The 25,668-nt window shown below is 38.8% G+C and overlaps 1 protein-coding gene across 1 annotated transcript in view; it reads right to left on the bottom strand.

Annotated features, from left to right (window-relative positions):
• The window catches only part of mef2d (myocyte enhancer factor 2d), a 157,731-nt gene extending 134,480 nt beyond the window's left edge, over positions 1 to 23,251 (bottom strand). The window contains 1 exon segment of the mRNA XM_038292410.1: positions 23,034 to 23,251. The gene's annotated coding sequence lies outside the window, so the exon portion shown is untranslated.
• Between the last annotated feature and the right edge of the window lie 2,417 nt (positions 23,252 to 25,668).

Raw genomic sequence — 25,668 nt, forward strand, 5'->3', positions numbered from 1 at the left:
TTAACTGTTTACGGTTTTACTGTTCACTGTGCAATATTAGATCGCTATTCATAATTTTGTCCAGTTTGTGTTTATCTCTTAATAAACAGGAAAGTTTGTTGTTACCAATCATTGTGTTTTATTCAATCTCACCTAATTCAGCTGGCTAGATGTTATCAAGAGTACTAAAACCCTTTTCAACACGAGTCTTACAACTAAGGCTAAATACTTAAACTTAAATACATGCTCGGATAGGCTGGTATCGGCCAGTATCGGTATCGGATCAGAAGTCCAAAAACAATATCGGTATCGGATCGGAAGTGCAAAAACCTGGATCGGGACATCTCTACTACTCTGTCTTCTCAATTCCCCATCAGCCATGGCAGACATTGAAATTTAGCTAGGTGCTGGTTCCGCTGCCGGTATCTTTCTGTTAAGGGGAAGTTTTCCTCCTCACTGTCAATGCATGTACATTCAGTATGAGAAATTGCTGCAAAGTCATAGATCCAAAGCCAGTGATTGTCCACTAACCTTGCCTACATTGTTTGATGGTTAGGAGTAATTCAGAGTGCATCTACTAGACTAATTTGTATGCATGGTTGGCCTCCGATTTGCCTTAAATGTCTTAGTTGTTGTAAGATGTCTTGAAACTGCATTCTATGGGAATCGGTCATAACATTACATAAATAAATTAAACTGAACCGCATATCCTTGTTTCTTATATAAACAATTTAATGTAAAACACTCTCTTTCTGAAAACCAAGAGAAAGTTCACTAAACAGATTAAATTTATAGCTAAGTGGATTTTCATACATACGTAGTCATGAGGGTGCCGTTTTAGAAACTGCTCAGGCTACGGTGTGTTGATTAAGGTTAATGCTCCAAATTGTGCTGGGTTTAAGTTGCATTTAACCTGGATTGATGCAGTGGGTCTTGATCCAGAAGCAAATGCTTTTGATCGCACCATTCACCCACTATAATGTCCATTTGCTTGGCTTTTTATCAGGTGACCTTTGGTTGGTAAAGATTATACTATAAGACTTAATCTGGATAAAGTTCAGCAGCAAAAAGCTCAAATGACACAAAGGAGGCAGGGAAAAATCCATCAGGAAAGAAAATCATTAAAACTCTGAGATGGAATGCATTAAGAAATTGAGATTCTAGAAGATTTTATGATCAATCTGTGTTTTATGTACTCATGCCTCACCACCTAACAGAGAAAACTGGGCTGTATTTCCATTCTAACTCCAAAGCCGGTCTTTCCAATAGATTCTTCTTAGGAAATTGGATATATTTAGCGCTAAATAACATATTTTTGGCACATAAAAAGAAATAAATAGGGATTAACCACTTTATTCATGTGATCTTTTTATATATATCTGCTCTGGTTCTACGTACCATATCTTGGTAGTCTTCTAGAGAGAGAGAATCAAAGAAAACGACTATTTATTTCACGTATAAGTGATCAGCAAAAACCAGTAATAATTACAGTATTTTATTTAGTCTTGATGGGAAGGTGAGGCTTCACTACAGCCTGCCACGCAGTCCTGTGACCTTTCAGAGTACAACGCAGTCTCTTTAAAGTTCAGGCCACCCTGCCCAGAAGCCATCATTTCAGGACACAGGGGAGGAGGACATTTCTGCAGCTGTCTGTTTATGTGGCGAAAGAATGGAAATTTCTTGGTTAGCCGCAAAGGGAAGGATTCTAATTGAAGCTGAATTGACGGTCAGCAGAGAGAGCAAATTTAGCCAAACAGGAATTTGGGATCAAACGTTTTGTTTAAGCTAGGAGGCCTTGTGCTGCTCTTATTGTGTAAACCGAGACCAGCAGTTGCCGCTCGCCCAGGCAGCAGAATAGATTTTTTTTTTTTTATTGCAACTGAACTCTTCAAGGTTTCTAAATCACATTTTTAACATCAAAATTTAGATTTTAAGTGAAATTAAATGAATTACATGATATTTCCTTTTTTAATCCACACAAAACACCTGCTGCATTACGAATTTCAATAGATGGACTATTTTTTTTAATAAATAGTCAGCTGTTCCATCAAATTTCCCTCTCAAAGTTTTAAGATTTGCATTCTCTGCAGAGGACTCTAGTCAGTCTAAAGCAGCAGATTATAAAAGCACATAGTTTACCAAAAGTTGGCACTGAATATATAAATGCATTCATTAACGTTTTGCATTTCGCTTTTTCTCATCCAGCTGTGTTCATTTTAATGAAAGTAAAACTGCAGCTAATTAGGTACAGATGATTTTCCATCCAAAGCCTGGTTTAAGGTTCTTCTTCAGATCGACACAGAGCTTATGGCGAGGCCCACGCAACTGACCCATGTCTGGAAGGTGTCAGAGGAGATGTGTCTGACCAATGAACCGATTTAATCTGCATGTTCCAGCTTTGCAGATGAGAAAAGGGCATATAGCTGCAGGCAGTGTACTGGTTATTTAGCATTAAAAGCAAAGCTGATGCACTGACAGCCTGCTTCTTTCAAACGGATGTCACATTCAAGCAGAGAAGCTTGTTCTGCAAAAGAACCTTCACAGCTGATCAGTCCCAGGTGCCACTGTCTGTTTTGTTTCAGGCAGTTCTTCCACTCCTTCTGTTTCTTATGTCTGTAGAAATATAGGCAAAACTATTACTCTCTTTATCAGGTAAATACTTGTTCATCAAGATTGCCCTTAATTTTAAGTAATGTAGTTAAAGGTATACTATGCAACCGGTGTTGATTTTCCAGCGAGGCTCCCCCCAGAGGGCGAAAGTAAAAGTGCACTGTTGTAAATATGCTCAGCTGTTCTCCTGGTTTCTCCGTCAAGCCAGGCGCGGTTGTTTTGAGCTTAGCAGACAGGCGAATGCAACGAATCACCATGTCTACTGCGGTAAGTGACTATTTTGTTCAAATTTTCAAGTTTAAAAATTTTGCATGTTTTCATACATTGTTTGTTATGCATGTGTCTAAATAACAAAGATTGTAATTAGCCAAGTTCTTGCCATAAAGCAAGACCGACTCTCGCGATGCACGAGACTTCTGAGCCTGTGGGTGCGGGCCGAGGGCTCCTGCAATTGCAAGTACGGTATTTCCCCTACAGACCACCAGGGCGGCCGAGAAAACCTTTGTTTGACCTGAAATGACTCATTTAATCATCCAAAACGTTATGGAACACATTAATTAACTGAAAAATGTTGCAAAGTATGCCTTTAATTTCCCTGTCAAAAAATGTGTTTTCTTCTTTATCTTTGCAGTTTACAAAGCCAAACATTAAAATACAAGTTGCCATTTGACCTGAATTGATACTAGTTGTGAGAATAGCTAATATATTTGATCAATTACAACATGTAGAGTTAGACTTAGATAACTTTTATCGTTTAGTACAGCTTTTCAGACAGTAAATGAACATTTCCATTCCATAAAGTGCAGCAGTGATCAAATATAACTAGTGTGGGTGAAAATCTTTATCGTTGCTTTAGAGCAAGGTATTGGAAATACTGAATTTCTCAGCACTAAATAACTGAGCTTGAACCACCTACTGTAGACAATAGCTGTACACTTTCCCAATGAACCACTTTGGACATTTATAGTCACTTTGAGCCTCACACTTTTGGGTCCAAAGAGACTTCTATCACCATACTTTAGATTGTTTTTTTTTTTCATATACCTATCATCAAGCCATTTTCCATCCACTTTGACCAATAACAGATTCTGTTTCAGGACATAAAGGTTTTTCTGATTCTGATACTATTCTAATTGACAGCGTACTTATTTTGGTCTTAAACATTACTCAGTTTTTCATTTGGCAGAAATTTTCTTTGTCATTTGGTAACCATAACTCTAAGTAAAAGAATCAACTGTGGGGTCTCTCAAATGTCAGTAGTTGGGTCACTTGGGGTCACACTAGAGTCACTGAGTGTTTGTCTCCATAATATCAGTTAATGTGTCTCAATTTCCTGCTGCTTACTGATGATAGATAAATAACCATAGTTGTTAGTTGAAAAAATGCAAACATAGGGATCAGGGCTCAACATGACTAAGCAGGGCAAAAACAAACAAAGATAATGAAAGGAACCTCTGTGCATGTTTTGTTTTTGTTTTTTTAACACCTGAATGCTGTCACATAAAGTCTGTTAGAAGACTGCTTCCTACGTAGCATCTAGAAAAAAAATTTCTATTTAAAACAGGACACAATGGTACTGCAGTGATGGCGCTACAGATCACTGTAAAGAATAGGCATTATGCAGCCATACATCATCCAAAATACTGCCTGACCAACAGAAGGAAAATGGAGTAACACATTTCATAATTATGCTATTACCGTAATTTTCGGACTATTAGCCGCACCGGAATATAAGCCGCAGGAGCTAAATTGCATGATTTGTACATATACAAGCCGTACTGGACTATAAGCCGCAGGTTTTTTATGTTTAATGTCCGTCTTTCTCGCTGTCATTCTGTCTCATACCACTCGCAGTAAAAGTCTGCTTCCGGAGGTCCTCCGCATTTGCCCGTGCGCGGCTACCGTACTTGTGCGTTGAAGCAAATGTGACGTCAACATGGTGGATGGTAAAATCCACAGATTTAGGTATTACCCTAGTGGCCGTTAGCTGTAAAAGTCCATAGGTAAGGCGAATTGTTATATAAGCCGCAAGGTCGAAAAATGGGGGAAAAAGTCGCGGCTTATAGCCCGAAAATTACAGCAGTCTCTAACGCACTAAACAATCTTGTGTCAAAAGACTTAAATGTCGGGTTTGAACCAGAACTGGAACCAGAACTAAAGAATAGAAGACGTTTTATTTCTGCTCCTCAGCTCTGGAACAAATAACCTGAAAATGTGCAAAAAATGTTGGTTCTTCTCTCTCAGGAAAAACAGATGAAAGTACTAAAAAGATCAATACCACACAATCTGTTTATCACCATAAAAGCTCTTTTGATAAAGATATTTACAATGAATGAACATTGTTTGTCAAATCATTTTAAATGAAAGACAGCTGAGATGTTTTAGATGTTGTTGACTTTCCTCCAAAGTGTTACAACACAAATCTTAGAATCTAGTCAAATTAAAACAAATTGCAATTCATTGCAGCTTCAATACCCAGAAAGACTTTCATGAGGTTTAAGTTTGTCAGCTGGTAACTCTGCTACAACAATAAAAGGCATCACAAACGCTGCTTGACGACTTCCTCTTTTGATGCTTATGGTTTATTTAAAGAAACCAACTGAGTAACTCTCAGGAGACGACCATTACTCTTAAACACATCATTTTCTATAGAAGAAAGCGTTTTATGCACATAAGGCAGCACAAAGCCTTCATCAGTTCCTTGGGCTAAGATGAACATCGTCTAAAATAACATTCTTAGTAGTCTTTTGTTGGTTTTTTCCTGCATATGGTCATCAGTTTTTCTTCTAAGCACTTGCGGTTGCTGACTCATGTCATTTAAAGAAAATTACCTGTCAAAAAAGCAGGTTTGGTGAAAATAAAGGTTTTGCAATCTGGATTTTCCATTTCAATTAAGGTCTATATTCTAAAAGTTGGTGAACAACTGTTATCATTGTAGCCTAGTTACACCAGTGAAAGGTTAATATGTAATGTTGTTTGGTTAAGATAATGAGATGGCACAATACACAGAACCAAGCTGTGAAAAGCTGACACAGGGCCAACCAAAGAAAGAAGCACCTTCTTTATTTCTCGATTTACAAGTTTTAAAATTGTAGTAATACATCCAAGTCTCTGGATGAGTCAAACTAAAAATCCCTACTTTCTAATAAACACTTAAGACTTACAGATCCCAAAGACGTTCAAATCCTCTGAACAATAGAACTACTGTACCTCAGCAAAGACCGAATACAAATGTCTTGTGGTAGCTGGGTTAGAGTATATATTAAGAAAGATGCATTTCAGGCAAAGTTTCTTTTATGGAGAGGCAGGTAAAACCACAGCAGGACTGAAACAACTAAAGCCACGTCCAATTAAATGTGGTAAGATCTTGGTAAAATACAGGAAGGGTATTGATAGTGAAATCATACATTAAAATGAAAGATAAAGAACCTTTTAATTCTAATAAGAGATGAAGTGATGCAGGCATTTTAATGCCGATGCCATAGGGATTTTTTTTTTTACATCAGTCTAATTGACCGGGTTCCTACAGCATAAGGCAATTTAATTCAATACTTTTTAAGACTTTTTAATGCCACTTGAAATAAAAATTTAAGACCAAATTCACAACAAAAACAAGAAAAACCCGCTTACGACAACTTTACCCAAAGGTTTATTTTAACATAAACCACTGCACTAATGTTTCAAATTTTGAAAAGCTTCCCATACAGGAAGAAAGCTAAAAATACACAAATGACAGATATATTTTCACAATTATTTAACTGAATTCACAAACTTTGTTTTAGTAGGGAACGAAACAAATCAGTTTTAAAGCCACAACATAACCAGTGCTAAGTCTTTTTTGCAGCTATTTTTCTTTGTATCGTTTTCTTAGTATGTTTGATTTGGTGATAAGTGGAGGCGTTGCAGAGACAAGGGTGGAACAAAACTGAGAAATACCGGCTGTTTCTCTGTAACTCCATTTTGACGCTTTGTGTTTCGCGCTTCGCATGTGACTCCACTGCGTTAATTCCCATCGTTCCGAGCTTGAATGACTTCTTGCACAAAATCCACTGAGCCTCATGCATGTTCCCTGGTTTTAGCCGTGGAGAAAACTCTTGGCTGGAGACAATTTTGGTTACATTTACACTTGCTCATATTTTCCAGACAAAAAGTTAATGGCGCATCTCCCAAATGTCCCGGCCGCAACAACGCTTTTATTGGTTCCGCTATCGGGACGGAACCAATAATGGCGAGCCATTATTTTTTTTAAATAAAAAAAAACTGTCAATTTTAATGTTTTATTTAGATTACAAAAATAAATCGTAATAAAAATGATCCTATTTATGATGTTTTAAAAAAATAAGACCTATGAAAGACTGATTTAAGACATTTTAATACCAATTAAGGCCTTAGTTTTATTTTAAAGAATTAAATGCCTTTCAAGACTTTTTAAGGACCCGCGGGAACCCTGATTGATCACGAAATGTGCTGCCAAATATTTAGGGCCAAGTTTTTAAACTGATATTGCTTTCTCTTCCTCTATTTACGTGATAAAAATGACATAATATTGACAAATATTACATAAGTCTCAGTTTAAACAAAAGAAATGTTTACATTGGAAGGCAACTTGAGTAAGCTCAATACATGAATCAGTGAATGCTTGCAGGTATTGGCTATTACTGATACTAGAGAAAAACCTGCCAATATCCACCAAAAACCAACAGAACTTTAAGTATCATTCACTGTAACACTCAAAATAGTAAACAATGCAGTATCGCAAATCATGGAAAGGTAATTTGATAGCGCATTAATACTTCCTGTGTCTCACAATGGTGTCACTATATACATGTACTACCAATCCAGGTATAGGATGTCCTGACTGTCATTTCATTTGGATGACATTCGGGTCTGGATTTGCATTTGTTCACAGACGGCCTTGTAGAGCTAATTCAAGAGATTAAACAAATGACAAGCATGATACTAGCAACCGTATAACTGTTGTTGGTCATCATTTTCGTTTCCATGCAAACAATGTGGAAGTTTCTTATATCTAACCACTCTGTGCCATACTGGGATACCAATGATGAGTAGTTACAGAAAAACTCCTCTGCTTCACTTGCGCCTTAACTTCTATAGTATAAAATATAGTATATGTATAAAATGACTCTCGATGCATTAATCTGGATTGGATAGGGGTCAACAATAGTCCAACATTATATAATCACAGTATAAATTGATTCAATAAATGTTATGATATTTCCTACATTACAGCCTATGATTAAAGCATTTTTCACTGACTCACATATTTTAATATTTATGTGTTGTTTTTTTTATATGTCTGAAATGTTCTACTGGAGGAGTTTTATAAACATGTTAAAATATTTGCTTGTACAGGATTCTGTTGTGGGTATTCTTAGCAGTCTTTCTGGGGCTTTCATATTTATATATCAATATCAAAATTAAACTGCATAAACCAAAATTAAGGAAAATGTAGTAATACAGGTTTTAGCCATATCTTCCAACCCTAGGAAAGGGATTTATGGACTGAGTAAACAGTAACTGGTCCCAAAACATGTTATTATCCAAATGAATCTGTCGGTTGACATTTTGAACAATTACCTAAGAGTTTAAATAAACAGAAAAAAACACACATTATGCATGAATAACTATTAGTTATCAGTTATTGTTATTTTAAAAACTATGCCAAACAGCCTCCTGACTGTAAAGCAGAGCAGGATGACCGATACACACAGAGATTAACCCCTTAGCTCCCACCTTTTTATATCTGTGCACAAACGACTTACATACCCGAATGCCATCGGTCAGTAAAATAATATTAGAAATGCCACATGCTGGAGATGTATCTCATTTGAAAGCTGAGATGATCTAGTTTCAGGAAATATGTATTCAAACAATGTAAGTTAAACATAACCGGAGCTATGTAACTTCAAACATGTCCAAAATAAGCATCAAAGCATAAAAATCTTGTAGTGTTTAGTCAATAGTCGACCTCTCTCACTACATTTGTTGTTCATCTTATGGACAATAACTGTGTCAAATTTCCGATCTCTAGACATAAGCATTGTAAAACTATGACCTTTCTTGTATGCAAAAGATTCATTTGGCACAATTAATCCAAATTAGAACCAAAAGTGCCAAACTGGATTACATTTTTATTGACTAATTTGACATATAAAACACATTTCTCAATGTAGCTTTACACACAAGATCTTTCTTTAATGATATTTCAAATTTTCAAGAAATGTTCAGAATTTTGTCAATGCATTTCCTGTGCGTATCCAGTTACTTCTCGTCTCCTCTCACTCTGTACGCACATAAATAATACTCAATACTTTCCAGCCCGCCCCTTCACTTCCTATACATTGAAAAGCTTATCTCATTGGCTAATAAAATATGTCAATCAAGGCTTGATCGGTCACTGATTTTGGAGCATTTCTTGCATGCAGGATATGCTTGTGATGTATTCTGGATACTGAATAAGGAACTTAAGTTCAATTTTGGGAGTAAACACATCGGTGAATAAGCCCACGTAACGTAGATAATCAAAAATGGCAGATACATACAACGTGTGAAAGAGGAAAAATTAGCTTTTTATCAACTTTACTTTTACTTCATGATGGGAAAAATTATCTTTGGTCGATTATTAGGAGATGTGATTTTATTTTATGGGAAATACAACAGGATATTACTTTTCTGTGAATTGTTACAGACAAAATTAGCCCATTTATGACAGGATAGAGCCTGTTTTAGATGATAAAAGTAAGAGGTGAGATTTATTAATTCTAATTTGAGGAAAGATAAATACTTATTGGTGTTTTTAGAGTACAGTTGGCTTACAGTTGAGTTTATAATTGTTTCTACAACATGATTCATTTTGTTTAAAGTTAGGCTGCTGTTAGGTGTGGATGAAAAGGTCCCAGGGCCGGGCAGTGGGAGCTAAGGGGTTAAACAACGAAAACAAAAACAAAAACATGATCAGGCTGTTTGTGGTGATTTCTATCCTGCACCAACATAATCATCATCCCTCTTCACACACAAAAAAACACTCAAGTTACCACTTCACAGGAACACACACCATTCCCTGTCTTCCTGACAGTGGGTGTACGTCCCCTCCCAAAACTTTGGTATGAAGAACCCCCTTCATATCTTCCTCTCTTCTCAGCCTTTGCTCATTAGCCTAATTGATGTTTAACCTGTTGATCAGCATCTGATGAGAGCTGAATTAAGAGATTCCTGAAATACAGGATTTCATTCTGGAAGAAGTTTTTTTTTTTTTTTTTCCACTTTGACGCCACAAATTCTTCCTTTGTTCCCAATCGTCGGATAATTAAAGCTATGCTGTTGACCCAGCTACATTTACAGCTGGATATCCTGCCTGGGTATGACCAATGATTGTTTTCATTATCAATAATTGACAGTTTTCTCAGACAGCATTAAAAGGTCAACAAAATGCCATTAAATCCTGAAAAACATCCAGGATTTCTTTGAACAGATGTGAAAATCTGTGACAGTGGAATCCAAGCACAGGAGATAGGATTACAACTCCATTCCAACCGGAGGGATGTTTGGATCATTTTTGGTACCAAAATGCAAGTTGTGAAGGTAGATTAGAGCTTGATGTGAGGCAGGATCACAGTCAGACTGATTTCTTACAACTAGTAGATGTTCTTGACTGAAGAAGAAAAAAAATTTTAGAGGATAACTTGAGCTATAGTCATTTCAACTTTGGTGAATGACTATAAATACACACCAGACGGGTGTAGGATCCTTTCATGCATCCAGACAGACACTTTACTCTTATTCTGAAACTCAATGGATCACCACCACTCCTTCCATGTCTGACTTCCTGTCTGACTTGTCTGTTTTTTTTTTTTTTTTGTTGACACATTCTGCTCTTTTACCCATATAAAATCGATTCAGTCTGTATATCTGATGGCCAATCGGGGATCTCTGTTATACCACAGCTCTACAGAGCCGGTGGAAATTATTACTACATATTTTCGTGAGACAGAAACACGAAGGCAGGATGGAGTCTTTGTGAAGGAGGGGTAAGGCTGCTGGATATATTTAAAGGGGAGAAAAGGTGGGAAAAAAACACTGATTCTAACTTGGACTGTACTATTTTGCAAAGCTAACTCGCTCTTCCCTTTAATTTTGCAGTTAACCCACAGTAACCATATTACTTTTTCTTTTTTTTTTCTTCCAGCTATTTTTATTACACTGTCACAAGTACGGAGCAATGAAATTCACTCTCTGCATTTAACCCGTCCCCTTGGGGAGCAGTGGGCTGCCATTGTGTGGCGCCCAGGGAGAAGTGTGGAGTTAAGGCTGAGGCTGAAGGGACCCAACCAGGTACTTGCAACCTTCAACCTTCTCAGAGTACAGGTGCACTGCTCTAACAGCTAGGCCAGCGCTTCCCTCCTTACTGCCACCTAAGGGCCTGTAGCATCAAACTTAATGCTAGTCTCAAATTTTAAAGGACCAGAAGTGGATTGTCTCTGTGACATGGAACATACTTTTCTTTAAACGGCAATACATCGCAAATGCAATTATTTTAAAGCCCTAAGTTAAACTATATTGTGTCATTGAACAAGAGGCACACACAGTGCTTTAATATCTCTAAAGGGGAGCTGTTTTCTTACTGTTTGAAAGCATAAACTGGAGGTACATTTGTAATACATGGCAAACTTTAGCATCATCTATTAATTAAATATAACTTCATTCATGAATCAACTTTTACAGCCATACACAAAAAAATTTTAAACTTGTACATAGAAGAAAAACTATATAGACTTTAATATAGAAGAAAGGGCTCCATGTGATATTCTCATACTAGAAAAAATAAAGTAAAAACACAAGTTTCATTTAGGAAAACAACAACAAAAAAAGGATTAGCCCGAGCTACCTGGTTTTATTCATAAAAACCAAAGAAATATAAAAATATATATATTCTACAGTGTTTAACTGTTCATTAATAATTAGATAATATTTTAATAGCAGCCTCATGATTGAAAGACAATTAAAAAAATGTAGCACTAGTTATGAAGTAAAGATGCTAATTGCACTATTATAGCATTTTATAAGGCAACACTAAAAGTCACATAATCTAACATTGCCTGGTTTGATTAACCCCAACTAACTGTTTTAAACCTTGATCGGCCTTTAGGCTAGTAACTAATCCATACCTGGAGGTTAGACTGGTCACTTCCCTCAACAGGAAGCCAATCAATTGGAAAATCGATTACTATGTTGATTATTTGTTTAATCAATCAGTTATTAATCGGATAGCCAAAGGTTCCTTAAAGAAGACTTCTAACTAAATTAAACCAGGTGAAACTAAAACGTTTCCCCTTGAGGAGTTCTGAATAGAGCATTTTGACAGACAGAAAAGTTTTCTTTATCTTAAAGGTAAAATATTTATTTACTTATTTTACAATTTTGTTGCTCTGTCAGATAAAGGCACATTTTAGAGTCTCAATACTCCAGTTAACAATTAATCTATTACTAAATAAGTTGATGATTATTTCAATTATCGATTAATCACAATTAATGCATTTAATTGTTCCAGCTACTTTTGAGTATTCCTCTTTTTTTGTGACATTCAGAAGAACAGGTTAAAGAAGTAAATCTTACTGATTACCTAGTGGGATAAACTGGATAAAGTTTGCATTTCCAAGAAGCTAATGAAATTGGCATTAGTCCAAATCTGGTGACTCATCTAAATTTATATTTTCATCAAAAGAGTAATTTATCACAACATGTGCTTTCATTATAAATATATACATATATATTAATTCTTCTCTATTTCCTCGAATCAAACAAACTTCCTTTTAAACTTTTACTGCATCTTTTACTCCCACCCACCTTATGTTTGACTGCATTTTGGAGTTTTGACCGCGGGTGACAGAAAACAGTGAGTCATGTGTTTTTAGTCAACAAGCTTCACTTTGTTTGCTTCTAATTTGAGCCAGAGAAAGTTTAAATATGTTCTTAGGTTTGGCTTTAAAAAGAGAAGCCATATCCAAGGATGTAACACAGTGAACTTTTCACCAGGAGAGGCGTATGTCTTGCCAGGTGCGGCGCCCTGCACCTTTTAATGGATCTCGTCTGGAAATCACAGCAGGGGGAGCGAGGATTGTGAGGCGAGCATTGCTGCAGCTACTTCTCACATTAAGTGGCTGATGTCCTCCTCTTGGTTCACAAACACCTTTGGCTTTAAGCTGCATTAACAGAAAGGCAGGTGAGACGTTTCTTCCCTGTTTCAGTGTGTCGGGGTAAAGCGTTACCCTGCAATGATTGAATCATAGCCATAATAGCAGAAGGTAGAGGCCTGCTGTGTTGCTGAGTTCTTCCTGTTCTCCTCGCTCAGCGTGGGAACAGCCATGGACAAAATCTGCCCTGGAATCAGCTCACAAAAGGAGGCCATGAAAGCAGCACAAGCAGAGCAGGTAGTAATTGCTCCTTTCTGTTGCTTTTTCCTTGCCATACATTTAAGCGTGACTTGTGGTGCGAGGCTTTTTAGTTTAGCGTCAGCGAAGGGGCCAAGCTTGTCTAACCTGGCATACGAGTAAGGTTTCACTGCCGTTGTTGGATGAGTGCACGGTGCAGGCGGACGCCCAGAAAAACACATCTCCAACAATGATGCTGTGGTATTGGACATGGCTGAGGTTGAGCTGCGAACGTAAACAGGTAAATCAGCGAGGTGGAAGGTGACTCACCCTCAGCAAGCTGCATTAACAGCTCGCCCTACATTCAGAGCTGATGCTCTTCAGCTTCCATTTTCACTTCTGTCTAGATTCTATTTGGGGGGAATAGAAATATAAAACACAGATTACAGCAATTATAAAAGCTCTTTAATGTCCAGCCTGACTAACAAATTAATTAGTGAAATTCTGACCTCAATTAGTGCTCAGAGTTCCACATGATGTGATCTTAACTGTCTACTTGACTAAATGAAAGCCATGGAAAATCTGCCAAGGAATGAATTTATGAATCTTTACTTCCTTATGCTGATTAATAGTGCACTGTCTGCTGCATTGGCAACTGTACTAGGTAGTGGGATTTGATCTATTTTACGCTCCAACATGTAACCAGTTAAAACTAAAGCTCATCCCAACTGTTTAGATTTTAAATCGTTTTACCCTTTTAGCCATGCTGTCATTGTACAAACCCTCCTGGGAAATTATAACCCATAGTTTGGATGACGATTACATCTGGTATTTGTAAGGAAGCTCTGTTTTGGGGAGACAACTATCTACTCTTTTAACATAAAGTACAGAAGCTAAAAAAAATTATTTTACATCTGATAAAGCAGTGCACTTTATGTTTCTAGTCTCTGTGTGGCCAGACACTTAAAGAAGGGACTAATCAGTGGACTTTTAGAGCTGGCAACCATGAAAGCCAACAATGGCCATCTGTACTGTATAGCAATCTTCAGTTAATTTTGCTCAAATAATGCCATAACCCATTATATCAACAAAATGAAGCCACATAAAAGTGGAACAGTTTCCCTCATTATTTCATTAGCTAAATTAGCTCATAGTGAGAAATTTACTTGGTGCATATATTTTGTTTCTACATGTTTTTATTTGAGGAAAATGTGTTGCTTTTATCTTTAATTTACCAGTAAATTGAAGGGTATTTCTATTTAAAGAGAGTTTCCAGAGGCCATTTGTTTCTCTTCTTGCTTTAAAAGACATTTTGAAGCATTTTTACTTACAAGCTGCAAAACCTAATTTGTCTTTTTCTATTGTCACTTGAAAATAAAGCCTCCTTTTTACATCATCCCTGTTTCAACACAAACACCCAACTCATCTTAACTGATGCATTATGTTATTTTTGTTCTTTTAAGAAAGGAAATGCAGCTTCCCAAATCAGCAGCACATATCAGACATAACTGTCCCGAACATCCATATGAACAACATCCCTATAAAGGATTTCTGCCACATAACGGTCAGGAATAGTGTTTTTGTTTTTTTGAGTTTTTTTTGAGTTTTTACGGCACTAGTGGCTCGTTTTTTCGACAGTATTCTGACAGGAAAGGGGGCATGCGAGAGGGGGAAAGACTCGAACCCTTGTCGGCCGCGTCGCGGACTAAAGGCCTACCTTACGTGGGTGGTGCTCACTAATCACTGTTCCACCTGCACGCCCCAAAAACTCCTTTATTCTGCTTAATTTTAGCAGAAGGTATTTATATTTATCTGCTGCGTTATTTGAGTTATAGTTCAATTAAATTCGTACAAAAACTTTAAAAACCTGTTTCATTGCTACTTTTTATCTATATTTATTCAATCCAGTTGGAGAGCCGTATATCAAACAATAGGAATCCCAGTAAAATGTTGGTAATACTTTAGAAAACGCTAAAGTTTAGCCATAAGAGATCATAGAGTTAATGCAGAGAAAATCCGTTTCTAACGAACTCTGCATTGAGATTTTTCTGTTTAGATGTAACAAAAGCTTCAACATTTTATCTCAGTAGTAATAACAGAACTGATTCATTAAACAAACAGAGCATTCAGATTGTGCCAAACAACACCTAACCCCATGTGATCGGATCGATTACTTTGTCTAATGAGAATAAATGTCTTACCAGATCATCTTCACCATTACATGATTAAATAGAATAAACAGACAGCATTGGTCGCCCACAAAAGGATTTATAACAGTTACTAAAACAGAAATAATCAGCAGACCAAACATCGGTATTTATCTGCAGCCTTAAACTCCAATCCAGCTGCTACACACAGACAACAGGAGACTCTGCACAGGTGCGTGTCTGGATACGCTCGCTCACTTGGTCTTCCCATGACAGACCCTGACCATTGCTAACATCTGCAGAGCGCAACTCCTAACCGCCTGTCTTTGAAATTCAGCAGGAAGCGGCACAGGGAGAGAATGATTACACATATTCAAATGAGTGTTTTGACTGAAGTCACCTGGCAGCCACAAACGCCTCTCCATTTCTTCATAAAACCTTGAATTTAATTTGAAGAATATTTCCAAGAGAAAACAGTCTCTTTCTGCTTTGCCCTCCATGAAGCTTTTCTCTATCAATAAGAAGCGGAGTACAGCTTTCCTGCAGTCACGCTTCTCAGGGACACAAAAGCCCATTACTCAAGCTGAGCCCATAAGTTATCTTGAGCTTAAGCCCTCTTTCACTGAACAAGTCCAGCTACAATATTTAGTTCAATCTGTGGGCTGTGACACTGTGTGAGTATACTCTTTGAAGGGGAGAGCCCTGCAGAGATTTAGATCCTCTACCACAGGAACATCATATAAAGAGAGGTATCGGATTGCACACCTAAGTGCACCATCAGCTTTCCGTCCATCCCTCCAAGATGCACCAGAGATGCACCAGCTTAATCTCAAGGAGAACATGACGGTCACGCAGGATTTGGAAAATCTCAAGAAATGGGTCAATATAAATGAGCATCAGCGATGACTCCTCTCCCAGTTCCACGTAGAAAGAAAAGAGGAGATGAAAAAAGAAACAGCAGGGGATCAGCGCTCCCAGTAGCTTTGGCAGAGACGAGCGTTGAATCATCGGACAAAACCCGCTCTGTGTTCGTACCTCTGACAAAAGGAAACCAACGGGCGTTTGGTGTAATCCTCCTATTCTATGTTTTCTAAATCAATAAATTGTTAATTTATGCCTTTACTGATAAAAGTAATGTTAAATAAACAAGCGATAAACAAGCGTTGTTGATTTTACTGAAAACCTTCCATCAGGAGCTTTAAAATGCTGAAAACTTGAAAAAAAGGTCTAAGTCCCGAGCAGGTTTATCCTTTTTTAACTTTTTATTTTGAACTCTGAATCAAAAGAAAACACGAGAGACAGCAGAAGACTGGAACTTCACACATCTGGATGACGTTCTGACACCATCTAGAAGTTCTTCCTCTGATGCGTTACTCCACAGACTGCAGCTTTCCCTTTCAGAGTCCGGCTGGTCGAACAGAACGGGTTCATCTTCCTATTTAAGGCGTAATCTGTAAATCTTGTGTAAATATGAACAGATTGAGTTTATTTGCCTTTCTGGGGTGCAGCGATTTCATGTGAGCATGTGATCATTGTATGGCATTTATGTCTGAAGTTCAACCAATGTGTCGTGTTTAGCTTTTGGACCCCCTTTGACTTCACTCAGTGTGCTCTATACCATCAGTGGCTATAAGGTTTAGGAGAACTTCAAAGTTAAAGGGGTCATAGAATGCAAAACCCAGTTTACATTGACATAGATGAATAACGATAGTTCAGAGGGTGAAACGGACGTACAGAGGAGTTCAAACCCCATCGACACCTCCTTTCTCTTTAAATCTCACCATAAAACAGGCGAATTCAAACAAAGCACCAAATTGACGTCAATTCAGGGATGTTGCGTTATTTGGTTCTGGCCTGTACTTTTGTCATGCCCAGAAATTGACATACAGACCAGTTCACTGGTTCACTATCGTAAATGCAGTGTTCCAGGCTGCACAGAGAAAGGGGAACATTTTCACAGTCTTCCCAAAGATCCCAATACTCGACAGGCGTGGATTATTTTTGTGTATCAGTAGATCCCTGCAAAGTTTGATGCTCAGCTGTTCATTTCCTCTGCCGAAGACAGCTTTCAAAATCTTGAACAGAAACAGGATTAGCTAAACTTCTTTTACTGAAACGACGCCTGCCTGTTTTCCAGTGTAGTCCTGTTTCTCTGCCTGTGACTGGCTGGATGTGCTCTCTTCATCCTCTGACATGGAAGTTGGCTCAGAGCTTGTCTGCCTGGCTGTGGGTTTCCTGGACAGGGCCGCCTTTTACAGCTGCTTTTTGTATCTCTGCTTCTGTCTCCTTGAACCCCGGTCGGCCTCAGCAGATGGCCGCTCACACTGAGCCTGGTTCTGCTGGAGGTCTCTTCCTGTTAAAAGGGAGTTTTTCCTCTCCACTGTCGCTACAAGCATGCTTAGTGTGAGGGATTGCATTCGAGTCAATAAGTCGATGCAATCAATTGGTTTTGCTTAGATAGAAAACTTTGAATCAATTTGTCTATATGATCTGGTGAACTGTAAAGTGCCTTGCTAGGCATGTGTTGTGAATTGGCGCTATAGAAATAAACTGAATTGAATTGAAAAAGAGGAATTCTGGTCACCCTACCATATCAACAATTTGATGTTTTAGTGAGTGAGTGCTTGTTACTATGCTTTGCTCAGCAGCTTCGCTCGTTGTAAACCAACCAATCAGTGCACAGCTCATCTAAATATTCATGATCATACCATAAAAGGAAGAAAACCTGTCGTTTCATTCTGGGGCTTTTAACCAGGCTTGCATTAGGGCTCATAGAACAGCAAATGTGCTATTTTCAGCCCAACCACTGTTACACACCCTATTCAGAGACCTTAAAGACCAAATACCCTATACAATCGTTCTATGACCCCTTTAAAGTAACACTGTGCAACTTTTAACACAAGTTGTCATGGCAACATTAAAACACTTGGTGTATATACATGCTCTTAGTGGGCGGCTTTTTCTCAGAAGCTACCTGATGTAATTTGAGCGATCTGTCACTGAATGAGTTAAGTGACCCAGACTCCCTGCTTTAAAGCAGCCTGAGCTCTAATTAAGAACTAACGAAGCTAAAAGCTATGTCAACAAAACAGATATGAAACTTACCTACCTGAGCAGACATATGTTTGCTTCTCTGATGTAGGATTTATTCTAGAGGGGTGAATGTGGCCTTGAAATTACAAGAAACTTCATGACTTCTCAATCAACTGCTCTAAAGTGTTCTTCTAGTAGATTACACAACACTGCTGGACAGCGGCGGTTCTGGACCATGTTTTCTGAGGAAGGCTAGTGCAGGCCCAGCTTTTCATCATGGGGGCAAAAAGCAAACGAATGAAATAATCAAGAAAAATATATTGCTTTGATAGCTCATCTTTTTTATATATTAAGAGCACCATGTTGGCTACAACTCTCTCTTCTCTTCTGTGTGATGGAGAACCCACTTTAAGTGTTAATGCCACCTTGACGGCTGGAGTTAGAAATGTTGTGTCTTTCTCTTATTAAACATAATATGACCAAAATTTTGTGTCTGTGATATAAAATTTGTAAAATGTGTGTTAAACTGCAATTATATTGTAGAAACAATAGATTGCCTCGCCCTATTCAGTACAGGGGCCACAACAGGGGCCAGATCTATAGGGAAACTGGCTCCAGTCGGTTCCTGCCTAGAATCACCCATGTGGAGGGAGACTGTGGCCCAATCCCAAACTGCTTGCTGATCACAAACACTTAACTTTCAAGTTCCATCTGTGGGCTGATTGATGCAGACTCGTTATTTAAGGGCTGAAAGTTCCACTCGCCCTACCCACTACCAGGTTCACTGGAAAAAATCGAAATCTAGATAAGTCATTTTTTCTTTAAATAAGTGCATTTGCTCTTGGATTGAGGAAGTCAAAGAAACACTTTGCCAATGGAACAAGACAATTTACACTTGAAATAAGAAAATGCAATTACATTGTCTTATTTTAAGTGCATTCTATCTAATTATCTTATTTTAAGAGTAAAAATACTCGTTCCATTAGCAATCTATCTCATTTACCTACTTAAATTAAGGGTAAATACACTTAATTTAAGACATTTTTACTTATTTCTAGATCGTTTTTCCAGATGGCACTTACACTGGAAAAAAATGGAAATCTAGATAAGTCACTTTTTCTTAATGTAAGTGCATTTGTTCTTAGATTGAGTAGGTAAAATAGAGACACTTTGCCAGTGGAACAAGACAAGTTATACTTCAAATAAATAAACACAATTGCATTGTCTTATTTCAAGTGCATATTATCTAATTATCTTATTTTAAGAGTAAAAATACTCATTCCATTGGCAAACTCTCTTATTTGCCTACTCAAATTAAAATTTTCTACTTATTTCTAGGTCGTTTTTCCAGTGTAATGTGGCGGACCCTCGCTGGGAGCGTGCAAACAGACAGTTAATTGTCTTAAGAGGCCTAAGGCCCTTAGTGGCTAAAAGTTACACAGTGTTGCTTTAATGGTTTCTTTACAAACTTGAACTTCTTACTTTCATTGTGTAACTTTAAGCTTTCTTTCCGGACGCCGTGCGTCATGCACAGCACAGTCAAACAAAAGTACTGGTTTCTTTTCTTAAAGACCAAATCGATTTGTTTAGCCAACATATTTAAAGAGACAAGAGACTTTATCCAGAGAGAAAAAAACACAACACTGGACTTTAAACCTTAACAGAAACATTTTTTCTCGTATATCAAAATAAAACACTGTTTATGTTATTGAATGACATCATAATGAAACATTTTCAAACACACTCACTCCAGCCTCAAGCTTTTCTTTTTTTCAGTGTTTGCCTCTTTTACTCTGCCAGGATAATTCTTACTCCAATTAGGGAAAATTCCTGCACGCAAAGCTAAACACCTTTTATCCACGCCGCTGTTTGTTATCGATCATTCATAGTGCTGTGCAATTATCACTGTTTTGATCTGAAGCTGGGAGTGAACTGCTTTCTTAAGCACCGACATGCCACGTTAGTATGTATACAGCTGCAGACATATTATCCAGCACCTAGGTTGTGGTGTCACTTAGTTCTACACCGATCAGACTATCATACTCATCTAAAGCCAGGTTCACACTCTGTAATATTTGTTCTGAATACGAGCTTCAGTCGGGGGTCTCTGGTTTTTCGGCGTGAGAAGATGCACTGAATTAGCATCTCACAAACAAAGATGACTGTTATGACAAACATCGAACAACATCATAAACTTCCAAGCAAATCATGGACTGTTTGCTGCCGCCTTTTCCTCATTCCCCTTTCTATCTTTTATAGATTAATAATAAATGCATTCAGGACCAAAAATTGCTTTCCACTCATTATTGCACTGATGTATCAGTCGGGTCTGTCTGATGCGATTCTGCTGCAGCAATGTCTCATACAGTCTTGCATCTTACAGATTAACATGAGTTTCTCTAAGGGTTTTCATCCATTGGAGTTCTCACAGTGTGATGTGTTCGAGTCCAGTACGATTTCTGAAATCATGCATGAGCTGGGCTTATATAACGAGGCTTGGAGATCAAACAGGAAATCCTTTAGCATTTTATTCATCAACTAAATCCAGAGAAGTTTCAACATTTGCATACTGTCCTACAGGTCAATGCCAAAAAGTTCAATCACAGGAAAACAACACAAAACATTGTCGGTCCCCCGACAGCTGCATGTCTGGTGACACCATCATGCTGTGTTAGCGTTGATGATGTCACCAGTGCGAAATAAATCAGGAGAGTAAACAATGGAGAGCAGCAGTGAAGGAACCCAGGGTCTAGTCAGTGATTTTTTTCCCCACTCTATTATCTTTCTGAATTCCCGTTACGAGTGCTAGGCCATGTTTATCGAATGTAAACCAAGGTTGTTTCAGCTTGTTAGGCCAGAAGTCACGTAATTTGGTGTTTCTACAGCATGCAGATCAGAGCCGAGGCAATTTTAACTAGTGTTGCACCGATGCCATTTTTTTGTGTATATATGAGGTGGAACGGTTCACAATATCCACGGTTCAGTTCGGTTCACGGTTTCGTGGTCACAGTTTTCGGTTCGGTATATGTTGATTGTTAGCCTGACATGTTGGTCGTGTTGCTGTTAGCATAAACAACACGTGTTGCACAATGCTTGCACACTGTTTTTATCCACAACTTTCTTTCCGCCGTCATCGTAGGTCACTCTAAATGCAAAGTGGTCCCATACAGCAGACCTATAAAGTGCTGCTGGCGCGTCTTCCAACTCCTGTTCTTTCCCACACGCCATACCCACACAATTCTCAACAACTGATTTTTTTCTTCTACACCCGGCTACGCTGCTTCGCTTCTTCTTCTTGTTTACTACTGGTGGTTGGCTTTGGTCGCAGTACCGCCACCTTCCGCTCTGGATTGTAAACACTTCGCCTATGAGAAAAAAGAGTAGCGCATGAACCGAACGCAACACACGTGAACCGAGCTGAGACAGTCGAACTGAACGGTTCGGACGGTTTTCATAAACAATTCCATCCCTAGTATATATGAAGTACTGCATACTGTCGCTTGCCAAGTGGTCTGACCTAGGTAATAAAGTGTCAGCGAGCTGTTCCCACGGCCACTAAAAGCCGATTGTTCCCGGGTTTAAATTGGTTTTTGGGCGAGTGGGAAAGCAACCCTTTTTTTTATTTCTTTTTTTTACTTGCGTTCAATGCAGTTGGCTCATCAGTTGAAGCATTTAACAAATATGTAATTAAAAACTAACTTAATATGCATCTTCTACTTTTCAAGCTATCTGTTTTAGTGGTTCCCTTTAGCAGCTGGTGGTATGCTGAATGGTTGCAGGAGCAACCATACCAGGACAGGGAAGCACTGCTCTGAAACACATTTTTAGTCACCTGAACGTCACCTGCAGGTGTAGCTGAAGAACTCATCTCCTCCTTCAGCTGCTCTGGTTAATGATGTAATAGATAACTGTCTCTCCTGCCTGCCTGCTGACATGCAGGACTTCTCTCTGGAGACATTTTCCTCATTGTCTCGCTGTCCTCTAATCCCAGTCACCTGTCTCTGTCTCTCTCTCTCTCTCTGAGACGCTGGAGGAAGGAAAAACGGACAGGATGTGCTTTTCTGGCTGACAGAAAACAATCTGACTTGAAAGAGGGTGTCAGGATGGGGGGGCTTTATTTAGGTTTATTGATGCAATTAATACACGAGCAAAATGGTTTCCGGGTTTAAGAAGGAAATTGGGAGTTTTGATGGCACTCTCCTGGGAGAGAAGCAATTAAGGAAAGCAATGAGAGCACAATAGTCGGAAATGGGCTCCAGAGAGACAAAATACTTTTACAATTAGAGGGATGTGGGGAAAATGTGCTTTTTTAAAGAATGACAACAACAACAAAAAAAAAACATAAATTCAACTGTTCTATATATATATTTGTTGTATTCCTAGAGGGCAAAAAGTGTGCTGCCTTGTTTTGTCTGCCCACTTTCTCCGCACAGAGTAAAGCTGTCATTTTACGCGTAAAATAAATTCATGGCGCGGTAAAAGTTCCCAATAAAGTGGGCTGAACGGGCTTTTCCCTGAGATCAAATCCGTTTGTAGGAATGAAGAGGAATCGCGTCAGAACCAGGCTGACACTCGTCGTAAATCGTTTCTGACAGCTCCTAATGGAGTGTTATTACTGTCACGCACAGCGCGCAAACCCCACCGGCTGTGGAGTCTGAGACGCAAGTAAAAGGTCCGGGGCAGACAGCGAGGAGGAACCCGGCGTTAACTTAAAGCAAAGCTGAGGTCTGACCGCTTATAAACTCCGGAACAAACATGCAATAACTGTGAAAACACCAGAACAGCGTCTGGATACGCAGTTGCCAGAACTGGCCGAGCAAAGCACAGGAAGAGGCAAATGTGAAATGCAGAAACAAGCTGTTGAGAAGAGACTTACCCGAGCAGTAAATCCACATCTGTTTGATGAGACTGAATGTTCGCAGCGCACACTTTGCTGCATTCAAAGCCTGGGATAATTTCTAATGAAAACGAACCGTGACTCTCCCAGACTGCGGCGGCCACCAATCAAAATATTTCTTCCTACTTGATGTACAATGTAACTATTTAGTTATGGCAAATGGTGCCTAATCTGTCCTGAGTGGCGTCGCTCGCGTGAGTGACAGGACGGCACAGCCAATCAGCGACAGCCGGCTGAGCCGCCTCGACCAATCGGGCTGTGAGCGCGGAGTCGGTGGAAGGTGAGCGGAGAAGTCGGAAGAGCTTCTGGCGACATGTGTTCACGACTTGTATTCATCCGCTGGGGATGTTTTCAGAGCTTCGCTTCACTTTCGCTGCTCTTCCACAGAAATTTACAGGAAACAAGAGTCCATGAATCCCAAATGAGTCTTGAAAACACCCCAGTCAGTGTGGCCTACGGATATTTAACCCATACAGACAATCTTTTATTAGGGAAACATGGCGAGAAATGACCTGGGTTGGACATTTAACTCGGATGTTTACTAAGTAAAGGTGCAAAAAAATCACTACTGATCGGTTTTGTTTCCCATTCATCCTCTCGTTATTATTTGGCCACGTTTTGGTTTTACACTATCTTGACATGTCGCTCGTTAAAATAAGGATTCCAATATTAAAGTCAAATTGCTCATGCGGTCACTTTTATTATAGGAAGTGTGAACACGCGATGGTCTGCGGTTCTATTTTCGCTCTTCGCGGCGGAAGAACACTGTTTACAGTGTGGAGTAACAGGGGCGTCACTGTGACAGATTGCCGCGTGAGGCATTATGAGAGTAGCGACACCAGGAAAACAGTGACTGCTGCTGGAGTCCTCGAGTTTTGGGGAAATTCAGCTGATATCTCCTTTAAACTACTTTAATATCGCTGCTCTGAAAGGGATACGTGCGTTTTTAGGCTGCGTCACGTGACGTCAGCGTGGCAATGTTTTGGCTGGGAGATTTAAAGTAATAGCTTTAAGTATTTTCAATTCAATTCGGTTTATTTCTATAGCGCCAATTCACAACACATGTTATCTAAAGGCACTTTACAGTTCACCAGATCATACAGTCAAATTGTTTCGAAGTTTTCTATCTAAGGAAAACCAGTTGATTGCAACAACTCATTGACTCTTCAGCAATCCCTCACACTAAGCATGCTTGTAGCGACAGTGGAGAGGAAAAACTCCCTTTTAACAGGAAGAAACCTCCAGCAGAACCAGACTCAGTGTAAGGCTGACTGGGGTTCAATGAGACAGAAGCAGAGATACAAAAAGCAGCTGTAAAAGGTGTAAAAGTATTAAAGGGATAGTTCGGGATTTTTGACATGAATCTGTATGGCATCCCCATCACCAGTGTCATGCAATCACACTGACTTACCCCTGGCAGCATCCTGTGAGCAGAGTTCTCGTCCAGCTTTGGTCAAGCCGAAAGTAGTCCGGCAGGTTTGCTAGACCCAGCGAAATAAAACGTTTCTCTTCCCAAAACATTATGTGTTCAAAAGAGCGATATTTTTGCATCCCAAAAACATTGTAGTGGAAAAAGTCACACGTCGTTATCACTTGGTCCTATTTTCTCTCTGTTCGTATCAGTGCGCGCGACACCATGACCTGACAGCTAGGGCCTACTAACCTGACAACAGCCAGATGCATGTCTCGCTCCGCCTAGCTCCTAGCTAGGCGGAGCGAGACATGCTTCTGGCTGTTGTTGAGCTCGCTGTCAGAATGACGGCGCGCACTGATACGAACAGAGAGAAAATAGGACCAAGTGATAACGACGTGTGACTTTTTCCACTACAATGTTTTTGGGATGCAAAAATATCACTCTCACATTGTTTAAGTTCAGAATATGTATACTTCCCTATCAGTTCTATCGAAGATTTATTCACTTTGTACCAAAATCCACTTGGAATAGTGTTTTGAAAGCCTATAGAATGGCCTAATTAAAGCATATCACTTTCTGTATATCTTCTGCTGGCTCATGGTGAAGCTGAAGCTGTGATCTGATTCAATTTTCATATTGGTGGTTAGAGTTATGTTTTATTTTTGTTAGTTTAAGTTAAACTGCGTTTATCAAATCTAAAATCATATAAATCAGAATCAGACTCCAATAAACACAGTTGGAGATTTGAACTTTTTTATTATTAAAACCACATTTTATTAAATGTAATTCAGTTTATTCATATAGTGCTATTTCACAACAAATAGGCACGTGTTTATAATTGAAAAAAACGATTCTATACATTTGCATTGGTTCTAGTTATCAAACTAGTCAGTCTAGTTTGTCTTATTTGTCTAACTGGTTCAAAAGTTTTCTATTTACGGTAACCCAGCAGATGACTTTTAGTCAATGTCTTGCAGCATTCACTCTTCAGTCATGAGCATCACACAACAGTAGACACTTGCTTTACAGCTGTTGCTCAAATTGAGCATGTATGTGGTGAAGGTGGAAAGGAAAACTCTGTCAACAGCAAGAAAAAGCATACATTCAAAAACAAAACCCAGAAGCACTGATCTAGGAATACTTTCTCTGTTAAAGAAAAGCAGCAGGTTAACAGCAGTAGTAGCTACTGTAGTGGGTTTC

Source organism: Cyprinodon tularosa, unplaced genomic scaffold (genome assembly GCF_016077235.1).
Source record: "Cyprinodon tularosa strain WSP-4 unplaced genomic scaffold, ASM1607723v1 ctg311, whole genome shotgun sequence".
In the NCBI taxonomy this organism is placed as follows: domain Eukaryota; kingdom Metazoa; phylum Chordata; class Actinopteri; order Cyprinodontiformes; family Cyprinodontidae; genus Cyprinodon; species Cyprinodon tularosa.